The 23296-nt window shown below is 38.6% G+C and overlaps 1 long non-coding RNA gene across 2 annotated transcripts in view; it reads left to right on the top strand.

Annotated features, from left to right (window-relative positions):
• Positions 1-521: 521 nt before the first annotated feature.
• LOC122882815 overlaps positions 522-23296 on the top strand; it is a 40690-nt gene continuing 17915 nt past the window's right edge. For both annotated transcript variants that reach the window (XR_006379465.1, XR_006379464.1), the window contains exons 1-2: positions 522-1666; positions 3307-3363. This is a non-coding gene — a long non-coding RNA (uncharacterized LOC122882815). The remainder of the gene's footprint in view (positions 1667-3306; positions 3364-23296) is intronic.

Raw genomic sequence — 23296 nt, 5'->3', positions numbered from 1 at the left:
CAGGAGTTGGTGGAGACCAAAACAGAGCTAAAAGGAGAGATATTGGATTCATCAGGTGTCCAGAAACAAGACTCTAAATGAATGCTAATGTTGCTGCATGTCTTCTGAGTGTGTAAATAGGCAACTGGTTGCTAACACGTTCTTCATATAAGGATAGTACGTTAGTGTGGTGTTTACAGCTCTTTCCACTGCCTGCAACGGGTGGAATATTTAATTTTTTTAAATTTCTGCTTTAAAAAAGTAATTTAACGGGTGCTAGTTTTCCTAAGACCATTGTAAACCAAAACTCATAACTAATTAAATTTTTAAATGTATTTATTTTAACTTTGCATGTAAATATACAAGAAATTTTTACATGTTATTTATATATTTTATTATGAGAGAATACAATCAAACCAAACCAAACCAAGCACTTTGTATTGCTTTGGTTATGCAAACCAACAGAGCAAAAACAGTCATGCCCATAGACTGTATAAAACAGGGTCATGCCCCATTTCCTTGCTAATCTATTCCCCACTAGCTTGTGTAGGTTAACTCACCAGCCTTTCTAAAAAGCTGAGACATGGGGTTCCTGGGGTTTTCTGTGCATTTTCTGAGCTAAACGTGTCTACTAATGTATTTCTGCTGGCTAGTAAAATTTGAGTACTACATCATTTGAACAAATATTTTAAAATCAGTTCTTTAACATTCAACAACTACAACTAGCATGAGGCCATGACAGGAGGTAAGACGCTGTAGGCTACTTGGTTAAAATGACAAGGTGTTCATATTTTATGATCCACTATTGTAGCAAATACCCATTTAGCTGAGAACACGAACAAGAAAACCCAGTGACATGTTTCAGCTTTTCATAGTAGCTGCGGATGAATAATAGAGTGAGTGGTGAAGAAAGTCGCAGCCGGCCAGAGATACAGATATTTTTTCTCTCTTAAATTGGAATACCAAAACAGAGCAAATTGTCGGGAAGTAATGGCCTTAAATACAGCAGGGCGTCATAAATACAAGTACTGTAAGTTAACTGAGGTAGTTGTTTGCTAACACGTTAAGTTAGCTAACATTACAACAACTTGATAGGCGGAGGCTTACTGTGAGTTTTTTTGTCCCATAGTGCTGAAAAATCAGTTAATGCAGTTATGTGTCATATTTGCTGGCAGACAAGTGACCATACCTGTCACCACCACCACCAATACCTGGGCAAACAGGGACAATATGTGGGTGTTTGAATTAATTTGAATGGGACGCTCTTCAGGCTATACCTACTTAGCTAGTGATTAAGGGTGATATATATTAAAAATCTGGCTTTGCTTGACTTTATTAATTGAAAACTCCTAGCATACCTTTTCTGAAATAAAAGATAGTAAAAGAGCAAACTGTTTTGACACGCTGTCAGCTGAAATGGAGACCACCACTGAACTCCAGTCCAGGTTTTCTAAGCAACACCTGCTAACCGAGAAATTCAATTAAGGACTCCTCTTCCCACTAGGAGCCGGTCTCCAGGGCAGATCTTCCGGGCGACTCGCCCTGTAAGAAATTAGAAAATGCTACAATAAAACCCGAAAAACTGAAAAAATGTGGCAACTTTAATAATGAAAGCTCTCACGCTATCCACCGTAAACACACACGTCCCTTTAGTTGGAAGTCACCGAAAGACAGCGAAGTACCACAGGTAAGAGTTTTCATTTTCCTCTCAACTACTGTAGCCTACATGCTCATTTCATTTCCAAACATATCATTTTCTGCAGAAAGCGACACGAAAGTGTTCCTCGATGCAGCAGTGACACTAAAAACGAGCATTATTAAGCAGTTTTAAACTGTTAAGAAATGACATTAAAGGATAGAGACTTGATGACTTAGATGTGAGGACTTGTCGGTAAACACGGTGTGACTCCCAGCCTCGATGCAGCGGCAGCAGCAGCGCCGACAGCAGAAGCAGGTCTGGAGCGATTCATACAGTCTGTTAGTGAACCTACTACACCTTTGAAAATGCCGGCGGATCAGCCTTTCCTAAAACTTTGATAATTTACATTACGGTCAAATTCAAAGCCGTTAAAGACCGGATGAAAACTGCAGGCGACCAAATGGCCAGCCCTGTTACAAAGTTGAGACAGAAAGGTGCAACTTTTTCCCTCAGTTCGTACTTTTTGCTCAGTCAAGGCGAACTGAAATACTCCCATTCCCGAAATATAAAGCGTATAAGAGACAACGTGAAAACAGGACTGATATGACGTATTATTTATTCATCAGCTCAAACATACAGTATAGGTTATTACGTTCCGCTGACACTTCCCCAAAACTGCAAAAACGACACAAATGAGCGACTTTTGGCTGCGACTTCAGCACCGTATGTCCCGGTTTTTGTCGAGAAAAACTTAGTGAAACTCTTTTGGTTGCCCCTAAACAGGTAGTAGCCGTCATACAGTATCATTTACCGTAAATAGAGGAACTACTATAAATGCAATCAATATTCAAAGCTTGAAGTGCGGAAGTTCTGCTTTTGAAGATTGTTTGTAAATTACTTTTAAAAATATGTTTTTCTATGTCTTGCATGTGTACTAGGTTAATTGTGACAGATAGTTGCCAAAATTGCAACATGCCAAATGCATTTCTCTACTTATTATTTGGAGTTTCAACAGGCTGTACATAGATACCTTCATAAATATCACATCATATTATTAAACCATTTGGAAAGCCTGACCATTTGCCCAAAATGTTGTGTCAACTGTTGGCAGGTTATGCATCTCTCTGACACCACACACACACACACACACACACACACACACTCTCTCTCTCTCTCTCTCTCTCACACTCTCTCTCTCACTCACACACACACACACAAACACACACAAACTATTTGCTATGGTAAATATGATTTTTCTGCAGTTCCTGCTCTCAGTGGCTGTAAGGCAGGTTTTTTTTACTTCCACCTATTGTTCTGTGTTTGGTTAGTTGTGATCTCTACAAAACACCACTATGATGTGAGATTTAATTTAACATGCTTTTGTAAAGGGTCACTGTTTGTTCTCTAGTGCATTTATAAATGTCTGTGCTGCGTGCTTGCCACTGTGTTTGTTATCATTCTCAGGGATGAAGATGAGGACAGGAATAGACCACTGGCAATTTAAACCCGGAGTTCTCATATTCTCGCCGGATCTTTCTCCTTTGCTAATTATTGTGTTGTTTTCAGAGCAAATATGTCATATCCATGGCGACCAGGCAGGTTTATTGTCTCTCCCGTGCAATAGCTCACAAAAGTAATTAATTATCCTTTTTTTCCCCCTCCTCTCTCTCCTGTCTTTGGTTAAACAGATCATTCATGGAAAGCCATCTTCTATATTAAAGATGCCACTGCTAGTACAACACAAGGTAAACATGAAAGTTCTTTTCAATTTTACAGTTTTGATGTCCTTTTTGTGCTTTGTTTTTTTGTCTTACAAATTGCTAGTAAATTAAGAAAATGTATAATGTAAAAAGATGCATTATGCGCAGAGTGTGTGCTTTTGAGGTATTTTCCATAATACCCTCATAATGCAGCAGCTGTGCAGCCTAACTGTTGCAGATGTATTCATGCATGCAAAGCAAGCTCACACTTGACACTTAAACAGGCGAGCTTAAAAACTCATGTTTAGACATGAAATCAGCTTCCATTTTGTGTGATTTCAATTGCAAGCATTTGCCACACTAAAAGTATGTTTACTTTATTTATTTTATGAGGTCACCAAAAATGATAACCAACAGCAGGTAGCACTACAGGGTAGAATAGTTCACCTTAGTGCATTGCAGGGGTATTTTACATGCACTTCTATACAATCTGTCCAAAGAGTACTGTAAAGTGATCAGTTGAAGCAGTTTCCAGCTCTTCATCCTGTGTGCTCCCTCAGAGTAACTCTGGAATGTAACGGCATGTGTCTGCTGTCCGGAGGTCCATCTCTTGCTGGACACCAGCCAGTCTTCACTGTCAGACTGGTGGTACAGGTTCTCATCTCTGTTTGGCATTGATGAGACACTGCAATATCCATCTGTCAAACACACTGCCCTTCTTTCTCTACCTCTGTTTCGCTCGCTCTCTGCCTTTCTTCTTTCATAATTTTTCATCGTCACTAAGTGAAAGTAGAGCTGGGTAAATGTCCTGAGCCGAGAAAGCAGAGATGCTAATTGTCCATTTGTGCTGTTTTAATTGCAATTTGGTTTGTGTGTTTAGTTCAGTGTTTATGGATGTGGTCCTCTAGGCCTTTTGATTGGGTCTCTCTCTCACTTGAAATGTTGCCTGTAGTGCTGTGCTCCTGGTTCAGTCGACTAGTTGAGAATCTCATTGGTTAATCAGTGTGCGATGCCTCCAACATTCTTATTTCCTGCAGCCCTATCAGTCAGTGAAATGCCTCATGTCTCATAAGTACCCATCTGCATCTGTCAAGGGATGTGTAGAATTAAACCCATGTGTATTCCTTTTCTGTTTGACCTTGGCTGTGGACCTCAGGTCTTTGATGTCAAATAAGTGTCAGTAATCCCAGGCGGCGTTTGACAGGCTTCAGGAGCCATTACTTTTGTTTCCCAGTACATAAGTTTTATCAATTGCCCTCAGTGTAATGATTTTGTATACAAATTCACACTACCACAGCCATAGTGTTTTGCCTTGTAAAAATATACTGCCTTCTACACATACTGTTATACCAGCGCAAATAGCACACATGTTTTTTTAATCATCATTATTGTTTTTATTTTAGTGCTAAGGAAATGTCCTTTTTGCATGCTTGATCAGCCAGTAGAGAAATCCAATATAATGGAGGTTCAAGGTGAATTGCATCCCGTGCATTTCCCCTCTTCGACTGAAGGAATATTCCCGAGCAAAATAAACAAATCACACAGACAACAGTAATATAGGGTTGATTTTGAAGGCATGAAATAAGTATCGATTAAATCCTGCAGTTCATAGATGAAAATGGCCTTTTTGGTAATTTGTCCTGGGTCCTTTCAATACGATGGAGAAAGAGAGAGAGGCATGGACTGGGGGATAGAGAGAGACTGCAGAAAAGGTGGAGAGGAAGAATAGAAAGAGGAAGAAGACAAGTGAATAGCGAGAAAGACAGAGAAGAGCTTTCACAGAGTCGAGAAAGGGACATGCTGCCCCTTTCCGAGCTCATTATCATTCTTAATAAGTCTTAAGGAAAGAAGGAGCATTGAGTGTAAATGCACGGTAATCCTTACACTAGCCAAGGTTAGTAGGGACGTCAGCACATGTGCACAGTTCCCAGCTGGCCACTTTGGGACAGGGAGGGGACCAGAGGAGCACAGTTAAGGATAGATGTTCAAGGGGAAAGTGAGGACGTTTAGACACTGTATAAAGGTTAGGCCCTTTCCCCCAGCCTGTAGCTTTTCAGTACCTGCACCACCTGGCATTTAGTGAGTAAACAGTTCTGCATCAGATATTTGGCCGTAAGACCTGGTGTAGGCTATAATATATCAGAAGAAGGACTAAGAAATGACAGGTGAGGAGTCCAAAGCTTGATTAAAAATCTAAATAGGACCGTTTTGACTTTGGCACCATTCACCACAAGGGATTCAGTCTTGTACTCAAAGTAACTGTTGGCTGCAGAGCATGCCTAATTCACTGTTCTTTGGGTGTGGTCCAAAAACAAGCATTAAGATGAATTGGATGAACTGGTGACCAATTAACTCATTTGACAAATTGCCAGCCACTTGTAGTGGTTGTTCAACCATGTTACTTTAATGGAAATCCAATGCAGTATTTATTTATATACTATGCTAAGCTTACAGTCCAGTGTTGTGTCACCTTATACATTCTACAGGGTTAGTAATATTACAGTATTCCTGTTCATTAATCAAATCAAATGTGAGACATGTCTGGCACATTAATCTTAGTCCACAATGAAACCACAGCAGAAGATGATTTTCATACTTCCAGTAATTAGTAGAGTGAGTGGTTTTTCCTGTTACATTGTCAGATTTTAAGCTTTGTTTTAAAATTTACACAATGCTGTCTAAGAACCTGTGTGAAAAACTGTATACATGTTTAATGAGTGATATAAGTGTATATCTCATAATCAAGACACCATCTCTGTTGGATATGGAATTCACTTAGTCACTTAGATTTTTGTATTTTTCTTAATATAGCATACTAGAGAGTCCTGTCGACTACTACTAATGTGATAAAAGTTCTGCCCTGTCCACAGGTATAATATAATATAACTCCTCAAGAATATGTTTTGCTCTTTTATTAGGAGTAGTAATTAGGGGTGGGAATCTTTTGGAATCTTGGTGATTCAGTTAATAAAAAAGGCCCTATTTTCTGGCTCTTACTCCAGTGCACTGTGTGAACTCATGTTTTTAGTCCACTGAATTGCCATATGAAACAGCTCACACTTAAGCTAAATGGTCTCTGTTAAGGTCTCTGTCTGACTGAACAGAAAAAAAGCAGAGAAAAGTTTGTGAGAGTACGCAACATTTTTATCTACAAAAAGTTAGCTGCTGTAATTTGGAAGCATGTTACAGTTTTCTGCGTGTATGAGAATAATTAAATGAAAGTATGTGCCATTTTTTTGCTCTAAAAATGGTCACGATTTAAGATAATTTTAGCACACAGTACATGCTATTTGTATCTTTAGTCCAAACCGTAGTGACAAATTATCATTCAAATATTTTCACCTTTTGGAAAAGTTGTCTTGAAGCCACTTTGGCATGTTATCAGAAAATCTGAATTTTCCCACAGATATTTTGGTTATTGAAATATTAGATGAAGTTTTAAAATGTTGGGCTCTACCAACCACATTGACTATTGGAATAGAAGTTGTTTCCTGGTCTAGTTTCCAGCTTTATACTGCAGATGCATTCGAAACTTGATGATTCCTCTTGGGAATATGTTTGCTTAATTGTCCAAGAAGGGGACAACAGTCAAATAAGCAAATGAAATTGGAGCTGCTGGTGTAGAGTGGGGGTGGCCTTTTGTCTTGCTCAGTGTAATGCCATGTCTGTGCCTTTCTGTCATGTAAGGATGATTTACCCAGAGACAGATGTTCTCAGACCTTTGCTCATGAACCTGCACCATTTTGTTCTATTTTTTGCCCTTTTAAAGGTTAAGGAGTGAAATGTTTTCCCTGCAACATGTCAGCCACTTTTGATTGCTGTGGTGTCAGTTGCCCTGGTCCACTGTATGTTGAGTTTAGAGGCTGCACTGGTAGTGTACTTAACTCTGACTGGGCTGAAAACGTTGCCATGTTACACATGGAAGATGCTTTTAGGAACATCTCTTTTTCACCGTTCTCCTCATTAGACTGCGTTTTGGTTGAAGCTTGGTTGGCAAGCTGCTCCATAACTGCCCCCTCCCCCCACCACCAACCCTTCAACCCCCTCCAGGGATCCTTGGGAGGCAGAAAGCCATCACCATGGTGATCTGAACACAGATCCCCCACACACCGGTCCATTGTGACTGGCGTGCGTTGAGGTGAGAGGGAACAAAATGTCACAGCAACAGGTTTTTTTGTGTTTTTGTTTTTGCCTCAATTCTCGGTGGGATTGTGCTCAGATCCATGCGCTCAGTTACACTGCAGGGACTGCTGGAGAGACTGTGGGAGTAAGGGGAAACAAGTTGACTGGAGAAATGAATAGAGTGACATGGAAAAGACTGAATAAAGACTGTAAATACTAATAAGTCTGTTTTTGTTTTCCTTTTTTTCTGTGGTCATGTTTATCATCAGGGAAAAAACACAAAAGAAATGTCATGAGGGAGTGTCAAGCGTTAGCAAATTTTCCAAATAGGCATAGCCCAAAGTTAAACAAAACCAGCAGGGTTTTAGTAATTTTATGTCTTTTTACACTTATATGGTTTGAATTAGGCCTGCACAATATGAGGGAAATCAACGATGTGCGATAACTTATATTGATAATGTTCAATATTGCGATGATGATATGACTTGCGATAAATAAACAAATATTGAAGTGTGCATATTAGCTATACAGTTACTATGTCAACCTGGTTGTCTTTAAATTAAGATCAGGATTAGAATTTATTATTTTAAATATAACAAAATGTTGTTTCTAGAGCAGCAACAGTAAAGTGTACTACAGCAATGTCACTATATAAACTCAATAATAGCTCACTGGAAACAAATAAAAAATGTCAATAAAATAAATCATATTCCTGACATTAAAATACTGAGCAAAGTTTAGAAAGAATGAAGAACTCAGACATCAGTCAGTATCAGTCCTTCCTCCTGTCATCTGTCCTTGTCCCTCTGCTGCTGCTGTGATTCACTGCAGGTACTGCTGGTAGAGAGAGGAGGGGCTGGTTTGTCTAAGCAAGCAGCTAAGTTTACAAGAATTTAGACTACATACAGATGTCTTCATTTTAGTTTGTAACAATTCACTTTTAGCTGAGCTAGCGTGCTGTGGTTGTGTAAAACATATGAGGGACTGCAGACAGAGCAGATTAAAATATTGCTTTTTACATGTTTAACTTATGCTTGTTGAAAAGGTGTATTGGCTTTTTACTTGCAAAGATTTTATTGCACCTACAGTAACGAGCGTAGTTGTCCTCAACTCGAGTTATCTTCGCTTCACTGTCTCCACCACGGCTCTGCTGGCCGCTGTGCAAGGAGCTCAGTCCAACACAGAGAGCAGGGCAGAGGCTGCAGCGTGATAATAAATACTTTAGCCTCGGGGCCCGTTTTAATACCGAGTTTCCGTACCCATTCTGAAATTCAATGATTTTTCTTCATCGCGTTTCAGGCAGTCTTTTGCGTTGTGACATTGTTCATATCGCGATGGTGATGAAAATACGATTTATCGGTCAGCACTAGTTTGAATCACACAATATTAATTCAATCAGCATCAGATCTGGTGACATTTTATGCAGTTTGGCAGTATGTTTAACAACATTGATAAATTATATATGAAAAAAACAAAGAAATGCTTTCTCTGTCGTCAGTAACCCCCCAGTTGCAGTGAAGTTACTCTTTCTGACTGGAATTCCTCCATTCGGCTACGCACACATTACAGTTTGTCCACAGAGGGCAGCGGGGACAAGTTCAAAGAGCTCACACTTTTTGACCCCCCTCAGTCTTGTCGAAACCCAACACAACAAACTGGTTAGATTGAGTTGTTTCAACAAAAGTGGAAATAGCAATTCCCTGGACTGCTATAAGTCAATACAGCAAAATGATTAAATCTGAATACATAATATTTAATAACATAACCTGAAAGTACACAGTTTTCCTGCCAGATTTGCAATAGTTATGCTGGTGGCAGATAATATTGTTCACAAGAAGGCCTTTTATACCCCAGGGTCTAACTTGCTCAATGCTTCACTGTACTTCTGCCATAGTGGCTCGTGATTAGCTTATGGTAATGCCCTTCGAGCTCTCAGTTTATGCTGACATTTGACCTGTCTTGATCCAGGCAACATGCTATTGGCTACAGGCCTTGTAGAGGGAAGGGAGCTTATAGATCATGTGGCATTGAAGAGGTGGAGCAGATTTTGCCCCCAACCCTGGAGAAGATGTGGGCTGTGTCCCATGACAGCTCCAGGGTTGCCCTCAGTCCCAGAGGTTGGAAGGGAGGGTCAGCCTGTGCCAGAGGGCACAAGGGTGGCTTCAAACTCACAACCCTAACGTCTGGCCCAATGTCTGGGCCTCCTGCCCTCTGCTCTGAGTAGGACACCACCCCATAGCTCCCATGATATTAAGTATTAAAGTGATTGTCTTGTCTTATCTCAGTATTTCCATGCATACATTTTATACATATCTTTTTTTGTTTTGGAGTCAGTTATGCAGTGTGTATACTACATACATATACATTAACTCCCACAATAACCTGTTTTATTATGCAAGAACCAGTAGTCTCATTAATATTTGTTGATATGTAGCTATAGCAGTAAGGTCTTTTTGTGCCAAGTCTGTTAGAGTCTGCCATCTCCGTTCCCTGAGCAGATGCAAAGGTGCAGGTCCTGAGAGATCCTTTTATGTTTGGAGACCTCTCCTTGCTCCTTTGACTGCGACCTCAACCACAACTCAGTTCCGTCTCAATTAGCTCTCTGCTGTAATCCCACTTCAGAATTCCTCTTGGCTAAGGGAGTAAATAAATTTTTCAGCGTTTATTAGAATACAGCTTGCCAGAAGGGACTTCTCTCTCCTCTCCTATAGCTGCTCCAGTAATTAGCAAATTGATTAGGAGAACTTCAACACACCTCCTTATCTCCCCATTCTAGGACAATATTGCTGTGCCATGGGACAGCGTAAATATTTTAAGGGAAACCCTCAGTGAATCTCATTAAATGGCTATGGGGCAGAGCAGCTGTCTCCTACTGAAGGTCCCAGCCAATTTTCGAAACTATGATTAAAGAAAAGTTTTGGATTATTTAAACATGCCATGTCCTGTGGGTTTCTTTCAGTGCCACTGAAGACCTCTGTGATTCCCCCACCCCTCCGTGCCAGGACTGCTCCTCTCCCTTTGGATCTATTAGTTTGAAATCGTTTGGGTGATGACTCTTTGAAAGTGGTGGTCATTCTGGGATGCTGTGTTCAAAATGCAACAAAGACCTCTCTTTTATGCACAAATGCTAATTAAAATTTTTACCCCCCATCCCCAAGCTGCAGAGGGAAAGACTTGGTAGCAATTTGGCAGATAATCAAATTGCATTTTAAATGGAGCCGTTTAAAGATGACTGGGGTCTGCTCACAGGAAGACACAGTGGCACAAATTAAGCTTGAATAAGCTGCTATGTGCACAGAGGAACAATACAACAAAATTCACATCACAATAGGAAGCTGCATTTATGTAAAGGGACAGCATGCAATGTTTGATTTGAGTTTTTTTTTTAATTAGTTAAAAGAAAATCAGGTAGACAGTCAGATTTGTTTTCTCCAAATGCATGCATGTAGGAATTCTGTTTTTCTTTTAATTATGATTTCCCGCTTGCTAAGTGGCATTTTTTTCATAATGTGTCCTTACAATTTGACCAGTTGAGGCAAAATGCTAACAAGACATGATTTGTTAACAGTTGTGGTGCTTTGGAAACATTTTGTTCTTAATTTTAGATTTTCAGCCTGACAGAAATGGCAAACTGGGTGGAAAGTGTTGTCAACAGCTATGTTTGTCTACAAAAATCTGCGCTTAGAAGCTGTCCCCCCACATTTGGTATACATCATTAAGTTCTTCGTGGCCCATCAAATTGTCTATTCACACAGCATTCCAGTACATATTAGTGACATCTCGTTAGCAGAAAACAGAAAACTGACACAAAAAATTTGGGAAACAGGCCTGAATTGTTTATCTCTCAGAATAAGTAGAAAGTGTGATTCTTATGAAATGATAGAATTGGATCAAACGTGCAGCTCTCAAAGTCTATTTTATCCTTTCTCTTTGTGTACCTGAAAAACTGAACCAAATGATCTGTTTAGTTTTCAACAACATTCTCATTCACATTTCCTGTAAAGTTTTAACATTCATCACAAGACCAATACAGCCATCAGAAGTGCTTCATGTCCATAAAACCCCATTATGGATAGCACAACAAGTGATGCTTGACTTGTAAGTTTAAAGGGTTCTTAATTGGCTGTGATTTGCTGTGCTGTACAGCAATGACTGTGGAAGTGGCATAATGATCCTCCTTGGATGATACATTACTTTTCTGGCAAGTTAACGCACCTTAACACTGCATGTATCTGTCCTTTGTTTAAGTGTTGCCATCATCTCAGCATCATAACAGACTGACATAGCAATGGTTTTGACCTGCACACTACAGGTTGCACATAAGTAGATATAATGTTAACCTCCTCCACCTTCTTTACAGATATCCACATCCAGAGAAAGTCCCTTGAGATCTTTTACATTGATCCCCCAAGGCAGTGTTTTCACTTTAGATTTGTGGTTGAAAGCAGCTGAATGCATTTACAGAACTATGAAGCACCAAAGCAGCTCTGCCTTGCAGTATTTGATGCTCATTATTGAAGCATTTATCAGGCCAGGAAAAAAATCTTCCTAAGATACTTAAGACCGAAGTACCTAAGATACTTTTTGATTTTGTTGTTTCACAATAATCAAAAGAGTGTAAACATAAAACAACATTTCAGTTTTCTTTTCTGATTTTACATTACACTTGAAGAAAGATGTGTCACTGCCCATGTTCGTTTTTTGTTAATGATGGAACATTATCATTAATTCCTTCAAACTGCCTTGTTAATGTCGAATAGTTTCAGTTCTGAAATGAACAATGGTTATTCAATACAATTTAAAATTGGAAAAACACTGAGACTGTATTTTAATTGCCTGAGCATTGTAGTATTCTAACTTACATTTCTAATATTCTTATGCTGCATTACATTTGTGTAATAAAAAAAAATCCTCATATTTTACATTTCCAGAAATCCATATGGTAATCTCAAAGTCAGCATTTTTATAAACATGCATTTTTTGTAAAAGCAACAGAAAGCAAAATGTTTCCTAATTGGAGCAACACAATCCTTGTCTTATGATGTTGATTGACAAATATTGTTGCAAAGTTAATGACACAAGAGGGATTTGATTAATTGATTGAAGTGGGTGACTGATCATAAAACTGCGGTCAATATTTGGCTGTAGCTTTATATCCCCCCTGAACATCAGTGTGCCAGGATGTCTGAGATGTATGGCTAGACACACAGCAATGGCAAAACACATATTTACACTTCAGTCTCTCCTGAACATGATGATGCTGCCTCTGTTTGCCATACAGTAAATAATATCCCATCATGCTAAAATGAACAGTCTTAGAGTATTTATTCAGTTGGAGCAAAGGGTATTGGTTAAAGCTGACCAATTTTAGAGTAGTTGGGATGAAAATCTCCCCCTAATTACTGCACTGTGTGGATCCTTTGGTCCCAGTCCCTCCGCTGCAAATGGTGGTATTAAAAAGTCTCTTTTATTTATAGAAATAACATTTTTGCTTCAGAGACAATAGGCTAGTTCTGTTTTACGGTACAGCAGACTTTATCTTTTTAATAAAAATTCCTGACTTGGTGAAAGTTTAATTAATAAGGGACTTAAAGCTAGGGGAATGAGCAAGGGAGTTGGGTCTTTAAGGGGGTACTTATTTTTCCATCTGGGCTATCCTCCAAAAAAACTGTCAATTAGTGTGTTAAGCTGAAGAGACAAAAAACGTCATTAGTTCTTGCAAAAAGAATAATGGGTTTTAAAGGTTTTGCTTTAGAGGCAGGCGAAAAGCACAAGGGTGAGTCTTGTGTTTTTTCATTTATTTCCTGCAATTATCAAAGTTTGAAGGAAGGCTCTATTGTTCTAAGGTGCATGATTTAGGAAGCAGACACAGTGGGTTGTTTTTCTAAGTAACTATGTACCTTAATTGTCTGAGATAAGACAAATAAAATTAGTTTATATTTGGTGGAGTGAATCATGCTGTGTAGAATATATTATTTTTCAGTTTTCATAGTTTCCTTATTTGCAGGCAATGATGTTGTTGACGATTAGATGTCTCTGTGTATTGTATATCTTATTGTATGTGTGTGTCAGTGTATACTGGCTTCCCTCGGAGTAGTGGCCTTATTTCAAGGCACTACTGTGTATGACTGCTTTGGTAAAGTCCCTCACCTGCCATGTACAGTCCTCTTAGAAAAATGAAATAGCAGTTACGGTTACAGAAAACTCTAAATCATGAATTTCAAGTAAATAAGAACTACTTGGTTTGGTGGTCTTGCCACCAGTTTGTAAAGATGTAAAGATAAAGCAACTGTTAAGCGCGTCCCTCTTGTTTATTTACTTTTGATTCGCCATTTTTATTTCCTGGTTCAAATGTTCTCCGCTGAGTAGTTGTCGTAATTAGTATCGTCAAGAGGAGGAAAGCATTATGTAATACTGCTCTTCGCTTGGTGTCGCTATTGATGTGTGACAGATGGATTGTTTGATTATCTAGTTAGCTAGTTGAGAGAACAGGGACTTGCAAACCTCTGTGTGGCATTGAGCCGTGCATAGAACATTACAGGAGAAGTCTGTTTTTTGGCAGAATTTTTCATAAAAAACGTATTCCTTATTCTAGTTGACAACAAATATGCATATTTGTACATGTCATGCTTTTTAGCCAGGAAACAATACAAAACCAAGTGGGCTTGGTTAACAACACTTAGTACAGGATGCAACACTCCGATTGTTGGCATTTTGTCGAGCTCAGCAACAGGGGAAGTTTTATAAATGAATTGTGAATTGGCAGTGATGGCACATTATTTTCATGTTTGTTTGTTTGTTTTTAAACTTTTGATGTGTTGCACAGTACAAAGATTAGTACAAAGTCCAAAGATTATTTTAGATCAACTTTCAAATGAATTAACCTTAACTTTTGGATCCTGTTTTTTTAGGAACATTTATTCATACCAAGATATAGTGTTGAAACATAAATCCTAATTTGTCTCAACAGTACAGCTCTTTCACATAAAACTGGTCCAAGGCAAAGTATCCTCAGTGTGTTAGACCATTTAGAGCATTGAGAATAAAATGTATTTCACCTTGAAGAAATACTTAGTAAATGTGATAAGGTAACCTGTAAATGAGCAGGGTCCTTTTGGTAATGAACTTCCTACCTTGAAGATGGCCATTTGAAGGGCAGAAAGTGTGACAGTGGTGCTTAGATGAGGCTTACATAAGTGGTCATAGTGCAAGAGGTTTCAGGCGCTGAGCCCAAAATATGTCATTGACTTGTGCCACACACAACAGGAGATGGCTTTTGCATCACAGTGTGAGTGCTAGTAAATGATTGGTTACAGGAGATTCTCCAATAAATTAATTGTTTCCACTTCATGGTTAAGTATGTGCTACTCTTCCAAATCGAGTGCTGGTACTTGGTTATTACACTTTAATAGCTCGCTTGCCAAACTAACGATATATTACTCCATGTGCTGGCTCAGATCAGAGAAGATGAATTGGCTATTAATTAGAGTTGCACTGAGAGGGCACAGGGGAGAGACTACTCATAGCCTTGCAATCAGTGTCAACGGGGGCCCTTTTCTGACTAGGACAGCCAGGGCAGGCCCAGGTCACTGAGTCCTATCATGAAAACCACTGAATCTGTTGGAAGAAGCAGCATCAAACATGGCCACCATCTTGTTAAGTCAAACAAAGGACAAGAGAGTTTAACATCGCACAGCTGCAATTTCATCTGATGATTTTAGTCAGGAGTGCGGACGGAATGGCAGAGATGTGTGGGAGGTTGTTTGGCTGCATGAGGTTCCTTAACAAAAGCCTCACGTCCGAAGGACTTTGAATTAGAAAGTTATGGAGGAAATATTTGACGGGCAGAGATGATTTGTGGGGAATATTATTGTTTGGCTCACTTTTCTTGTGCAGCCTCTGAATTAGCCCTTTTATCACAATTAATTAAGCTTGCCTATAGGAGATGTTCCATCTTGAGCTCATCCACACAGGATAAATAAGTCAAAGCAGCAGGATATATGTCCTTTTATTGGCTGACTTGATCTCGGAAGCATCTGTAGTGGGGGGAAGCTGTCTCTGTGGTGCGACTTTGTGGAAGAGTCTTTGCCATCACTCACTTTGAATGCTTCTTTTATGACTCGTTTTGTTAAAAACCTCTTTTTTTAATGCAAGGTATCAGGAGTTATGGCCTGTCTATGCAAATTAGGAAATTTTGACAGTTTGTTATTCATGTCATCGCCTTTTTAAACACTTAAAGGCAATAAATTTCACAGTGACAGGCTGCTCCGAAATTGCCACTAAATATTATTAAATATTTTAACAAGTTCCTTGTAAATATGCCTTAAATGTTTGAACGATGGGCAGGAAGAAAAATGGCTTTGCATCAACTTATTAGAGGCTATAAAAGTGGCAGTGATTTATCATGGATGTGGAGCAACTCAGGCCATCTTTCTTTTTGTTTTGCTTATTCTGTTAGCTTGCTTTGTCCTGATGTGCACATTAAAGAGATAAGCATCATGTTAAAAGCCTGCAATTTCACAAGTCATGAAAATGTTAGCAGCCGATATTGTTGTACCTGTGGTCCTTGAAAGACGATATATGCAACAGCATTTTAAAGTTTTAAAGGTTCTCGTACCCATTTACAGTTTTACATTTTGTGATCACTGGCTGTAACAGACTGCGTTTATCAAGAAAGTCAGTTGATTTGATGTTGCACGGATTTGGTTTGATATATGTCTGAGGTCAAAATTCTGTTAATGCAGCTTTTAGCTTTTATTTTACTCTAATTATTTTCGGCCACATTTAAGTGACCTGGTTTTCAAGGTTCAAGGTTAAATCTGAATATTCTCATGAGCATTTAAAGGAGGCAAATTTTCTGCAAAAAGAAATGTAATCTGTCAAATAATCTGTCACATTGTAATGCCTCTGTCCAGTGACGCTAATCAGCAGATGGTTTGATATGAATCGGAACAAAATTCTGTCTGTTGTGTTACTACTACATGTTTAATAATCAATAATTTTCTTTGGTAATGCTACAGTTTGGACATGAAGTCTCAAATCTCTTTAATTACAAGTCAAGCTACAAAGAGAAACTGAACTGTCTAAAAATAGTTTGAGATGTGACACAGTCTTGTGGTTTGTGGTCCACCTTTCCATTGGTTAGGGCTGGGAATTGAGCATCAAATCAGGGTCATTCAGAGTTACATGACTGTGTTCCAGAGGATTTATGTTTTACACTGGCAATACGCAGATTCCTTCATCAGCCACATTCCAGGCTTTAAATTCAGAAGTCAACTTTTTTCTGAGTAGCCTATCATTTTGTGACTTAAAGTGGTTTCTTAATTTATTGCACTTCAATTACTATTAAGTTCGTCTTTATATTCTTTATTGACTCTTAAAAGAGGAAATGATGTCGGCCAGGACCCACAAAGAGAGAAAAAAGAAATAAAGAAAAACAGAGGATCACGACTTAAAATCACAGGACAAAAAAAAACATTAAATGAAAACAGTCATATTCAAAAATGCTGACTGTGCCGTTACCTCAGTGGTTTTAGTAAGTAGTGTCACATGAAAGAGCTATCAAAAAAGCCTGGTGCATATTTTTATAATATGCATCTACTCCAGTAATGCTTTCAGAGCATGCGTGTTTGTTCATTATTTGCCTTATTTTATGACTAGTAGTTCACACATTCTCTGCAGACCTGACTGGCACCTGTTACCTTACATGTGTTTGAAGCTGCTTCATGTCCTCAGTGCGCCAAAGATGCACAGCAAGCACCAGGACAGAAAGCTCTGCACTATTGGGCCTTGTCACCAATCAAAGGATATTCAGTGTATTTTGGATTTTGTTTATTTTTCAAGGTGCACAAAATATTACCTACTCAATATTACTCATTGCTGCTGATGCGCATTAATGCTCATTATCATATTGTGTCTTGCTGCCTTTGCTCCTTAATGCTCCTTTTGTAAATATTTAGGTATAAAGAAGGCAATCATGGGTCATGTAATCCACAAACCCCTCACTGTTTTGGCTAGAAGCCACTACAGTACTACTACAAATCTCAGTGCTGTCTGTGCACATCACTCTTACTGGTTAGTGTGACGTGACGGCTGCCATGTCAGCAACATGGCACATCTCTGTTCTCCCTCTCTGGAGCCCTCTGTGAGTTTTCCCTGGGGTTGGCAGAATACGAGTGCCCCCTTGTCTGACTGGCTATAACCTTGCCACCAGCTTGTGTGTGTGTGTGTGTGTGTGTGTGTCTGTGTTTTTTCCAACTCTAAAGACTTGAACAATGATGACTCAAGCCACGCAGAGTACACCTCAGGGAAAATACAGTAGAAATAAAAATAACAAGTGGCTTTTTGACTGCAGTCAGATGTGAGAGGAGGCACGCTGGCACTGGGCTAAAAGCCTGAACAGATTCTGCCCCCCCAGTTCATTAGATTAGGCTGTCTCGTGTTCAGGAAGTGCTGAAAGGCACTGCAGATTGTATCTGCATGAAATGCTGTCCTTACGTCTAGAGACAGTTGCCAGTCCCAGTCTTTGAAATTCCAAAGTAGTTCTCAATCCAGTTAAGGCCCAATATTGTGATTGTGGCCCTCCTGCTGAGGGTTCTTATTAGAAGGGTTAAGTATGAGGATGCCTGTGATGGTATTTCTGCGGTTGCTCATCTGCGCATCGCACATGAATTTCTCTAAATTATTTATTTTCCTGACACCACCATATGGTGCTGTGACTTGTTTGTCTTGGAGCATACTGGAGAAATGCAAGATCTAGACTGGATTACTGCTTGTGTGTGTATACATGGGAGACCCTCTTCAAACAATGCCCGTTTTTTGTTATTTCTTTTGCTGGGTGGGCTCTGTTGATGCAATTCTGTGCAACCCTCTACAAGAGTTCTCTTCTCATCTACTTCAGAGCAAAGAGATAATAAACATAATCGGCCAAAATGTGGAGATTTTTCAGAGATGCACAGAGTCTGATGCTGTTGGTCTGCATTTGATGGGGCAACTGAACAAGAAGCTTGAAGGGCCTTGGAAAAATGGGGTCCTGATCTTCTTTGAAATGCCACAATTAATTGCTATGCGTTGTCCCCAATGCATGGATGATTAAATGTGCTCCTAAACTGCCCTGATTTGTGGGGGCACCTTGCCGATTTTATTTGCCACTGTTAACATTTTCATTCTTGCATTATGCATGGTGCTGTGGGGCAAGGAAGTGCTGCAAACAAATGGCCTGAGGGATCGGCATAAACACAGCGTGCCATAAGGGGGAGAAGACTAACAGTTCAGCACTGCCTCCGTCAGCCAGTCTTCACTGACAAACTAGACAGCCCCTCTGCATCTTGGCTTTAGCTTAACAGAGCAGTACAGTGTGGTTATCAATGTCAGTAACATCAGGTATTCAAAAATGTTAACTGTGAATATAGTATATGGAGAATGTAAGGACAGGGTTAGGGTTTGATAAAATGGAATATGCTCATCTGTATCTTTATTAATCAACAATGAATGCATGTCTGATGGAATATTTCTATCTAACTAATTGAATATGATTCCTCCTCCTTCAGCATGTACAGGCTGAGGTCACTTTCACTAGTTAATACTGACAGCCAAAGCAATGTGGTGCTGGTTCCTTTGTGTTTAGGGATTTTAATTCTTCATTGCAATAATCAGTGACTGATGGAAGCCCTAGTGTTTTATGAAGGCATGCCAAATGACATGTGCTCCCTTTTGAACATGAAACACTCACAGTAGAAATATGAATTTTCACATTAGAGGCATACTAACTCTCTGATTAGGATTTACTTGATCTGGGATCTTGGCTGTTAGAAATGCAACGCTGCACACATGGCCTGCCCGAGTTGTCAGCTGTCATGGCATTGGCCCAGAGCCTTACACTTGGCAGGTCTCCACCCTCTCACCTCCAGCTGACAATGCAAATACAGGCAACGATGTGTAGCCACTGGACAGCTCTGTATACACTTGTGTAATTCCATATGGATAAGAAAACTTCTGGTGTGGTGTACATGTACTTTTCACAATGATAGTTTGCTGTTTTGACAGTGGAATCAGTTCTTCATTTTAAGTCATAAACTAGTCCATATTCTCCTGTTCTTGCCAGTATATGCAGTTTTGATTTTTAGCCCAGCTCCTTGCCATCAAAATGCTCTGCATGGCATTAACAGTAACTAATGCACTAGGCAATGGAATGAGGGCAGATATTGTTTTTTATGGCCTGACCTTTGAGACATTATTATTTTTTTGATGAATAACTGTTTACTCTGAATGCAGGCATTAAACAAGTTTCCTTAAGGTTTGCAGTTATTGCCGCTGACACAAATGGCAAAACAAAAACATCTCATCCTGTTCACCGGCAAAGTGAAGCATGCTGTCAGTGGATATGGAAAGTCTTGTTTTAGTAGACTGGAGAGTAGTGTTAAATAGGTGGCAACCAGTTCATTAGGATGCCTTTCAGAGCATGAAAAAATGACCTTTTCCCTTGTAATTGTAGTCTGAGTTCATCGATAGTTGACTGGAACCAGAGCATACTGTACATTGACAAGGATCACTAGAAACAATTAGCATTGCGGTCAGTCTTCAAGCAGCTCTCATTTACCACTTTTTTTTTTTTTTTTTTTTACACCTTCTTGCTTAAATGCCATTCTGGTTTGATTATATGTGACAGATACGTAAGACAAATAAGAAAAAAACATTATTTAATTTATCAGGTGAACTTCATGTAGTACTTTTGTATCACAGTATGTCTTAGAAAGGGTACTTAAAAATAGTCCAAAGTGTAACAAAGTGATTAAGTATTGTCATACAGTATAGCCTTTGATGTTCTACACTGTAATTTTATTTATGGGAAATTCACTGCATGTATTTTTAGTAAATTGGAATGCTACATAGATAATATTTTATTACATAATATTAGCCTTACAGTGTTAAATGTATTTGTAGTCACAAAATGATTAGGTGCTAGGTCCCACCACGTCTAAAGTGGCTAGTTGGTATGGCACTAAATATAAATATTTAGTAATCAGATAAATGTAAAGGCACAATTCATGGTCCAAATGTTATCAAAAGTGTAGACCCACCAACAAAAGTCAAAACACAACATTGGAGCCTTATTGATTAAAACATTTTTAATACAAAGAATAAAACTGGTCAACAAATCTAAATCTAAACAATTTTTGTTTTCTAATACTGTTAAAGTTTGTTGTTTACATTAGTAAGGTTTGTAAATATATGAAGAAAAACATATACATACATACATACATTAGGGCTGGGTGATATATTGAATATATTGAATATATTCGAATATCAATTAATGTGCGACATAGCAGATGACCATATCGTCATATTCGAGTTTTCAGTGTTTCCGCTGGTCGCCGCTGAGGGGCAGTTACGTTACTTTTGTCAGCCATAAAGTGTGTAGATAAGCTCAGGTTGCAGTATAATGGTTACTAAAAGGCTGTGAAGAAATAAAAAGTCCCTGTTTATGTAACATTACTAAGGTGTCTTCTACTCTTCATAGCAGATTTGGTCCAGACTGTGAAAAGCTAGCTAGTTAGCAGCTTCGAGTTATTGTGATTTTGTTTCGCTGTGACGGGAAAAAAATCACAAGAGAAAATGCACTCAATCATCTGATCGCTCTGATTACTCTACCCGTGGCTTCCAACTCCGCAGCTCCGAAACTTATTTGGGAGACCTCCGGTTTTAGGCTATTTTAATTGACTTTAGCCTGGCTCGTAGCTGCAAACTAGCTAGCTAGCTGTTCACAGTCTAGACTTATTATTTATTTTTTGTGGCAGCAAACAACACACAGCCTTTCAGTAACTATTATAACTTTACTGCAACCTGAGCTTATCCACACACTTTTTTTCACAACAAACCCACTGGATTCTGTCACACACACACGTTACCCACAAGGCCACCTTCCTTAAAAGAGAAGGCTTGGGCGGTAACACACAGGTGCAGTTAGGATGTGGGTGTGCTAACCAGAGGTGGAAGAAGTATTTAGGTCCATTACTAAAGCAAAAGTACTAATACCAACCCCACTTACTACAAGTAAGTTCTGCATTCTAAAGGTAAAAAGTAAAGGTAAAAGTATGTATGTATTATAGCAAAATGTACTCATAGTGCAGTAAAATGGTCCCTGTCAGTGTTTGATTACTATATATGATGTTTTTGGATTAATATTACTGCTACATTAATGTGTATGTTGCATTTTACTGCTGTAGATGTTTAAGTTTGAGCTAATTTTAATGACTTTATATACTGTTGGGTAGGATGCATCATATTCCACAAGATCATCATATGTTTGCACTATTTGAGAAATTACTTAATTATTAATAATATTAATATTTTAAAGAAAATGTGTATATTGAGATATATATCATATATCGCGGCATAGCCTAACATTTTCGAGATAGTATTTATAAGCCATATCTCCCAGCCCTAACATACATACATACATACATGCATACGTACATATGCATATCACACACACCCATATATACATATTTATCATAGTAATGTGTGGTTTTCTACAGGTTAATGGCAATTCTAGGTTTTTGTGAGGCATTTTAAAATCACTAGTTTAATCATGACTGATTGTACCTCTATGCACCACAATTACAATTTTTCGATTAATTTTACGTACATTTTGGGTTAATTTACTCCATTATATTTACAGCTGGCATATAACTCCTGAGACGTCTAATGTACTTAAACTACATTAAAAGAGATACAAATTTTTAATGTATGCATGTATGTCTTTTCAACGTGCTCTTCTCAAGCTGACATTAATATGAACCTAGAGTCTTACGGGAGTGCAGTATATTTATGACACTCAAAAATGTGTTAGTCAATATTTATGTACATCTTTAGTTTGGCAATGTAAGTTGCCATATTCAGCTGAGGTTATAGCTAGGATAAAACCTTGAGATATGTAACAGTTTTGGTAAATTTTTTTCCTTTTGAATCTTCATTGCTGTCATCATCAGAAATTTCCCTCCTACTATGTGGTGTTTTGATAAGGCAAATGTGGTTGAAGAGACCAAATATTTAAGGTATCTGCAAATGTGATGCACATCTGTCAAACAGCCCAAGGGTGAAAACCAGCACATAACAAGGCAACAAATGCTGATCCGGGACTTCTCTGCGGCAAAATAAAATATGGCTCAAGTTTTCATTAAGGTGCTATTGATTAGCTTTTCCTGGCAATGAATTATGGACAACATTAAATAAAAGGGAAAATATTTTTATGACTTTGCTTAGGCCATGCCAGATTCCCCCTTTGCCTCTTGTATGCTCGCCCTGACAGGCATTTTGTTTTCTCTTGAATTCTTGTGGCTTTTGTGAGACCTAGAAAAAAAAGAAGTTATTTCACTTTGATTACTTTTCCCATTTTAGATGTGTGTAAAATGATTAGGAATACAGACTGCATAAAGGGTTTTAAAAATTTCTAGAATAAAACATTTTTAAACATTTTTAAAACTGTTGAAGGAATAATTTAGATTTTCAGACACACCCTCTTGTAATAACCAGTTTTAAAATGTCAAAATGTCCATAGAAACTTCTCAAACCAATCTTGCAACATAATCCAGGTTGCTGCTCTCACTTTGTATGCTCAGTGTATTGCAAACACTCACACCACATTTTCATGGAAATTATGTGGTTCTTTGTTCTCTAAAGGTCCAAGGTTTCTGCCTGTACCTGGGGATAGTAATTGCCACTATGAAGAGTTTGTCTACTTTGATTACCTTAAAAAGATATTCTTGGTACAATATCTTGGAATATTAAGTCCAGTCAATTTTTGCCATTAGTTCTGGTTAGGGCTGTGCAATATTACCAAAATCTCATATCCCTA

The sequence above is a fragment of the Siniperca chuatsi genome, linkage group LG10 (genome assembly GCF_020085105.1).
Source record: "Siniperca chuatsi isolate FFG_IHB_CAS linkage group LG10, ASM2008510v1, whole genome shotgun sequence".
Taxonomy (NCBI): Eukaryota; Metazoa; Chordata; class Actinopteri; order Centrarchiformes; family Sinipercidae; genus Siniperca; species Siniperca chuatsi.
Note: the sequence above shows the minus strand (reverse complement) of the source record. Positions and strands in the feature narration are given on the sequence as shown.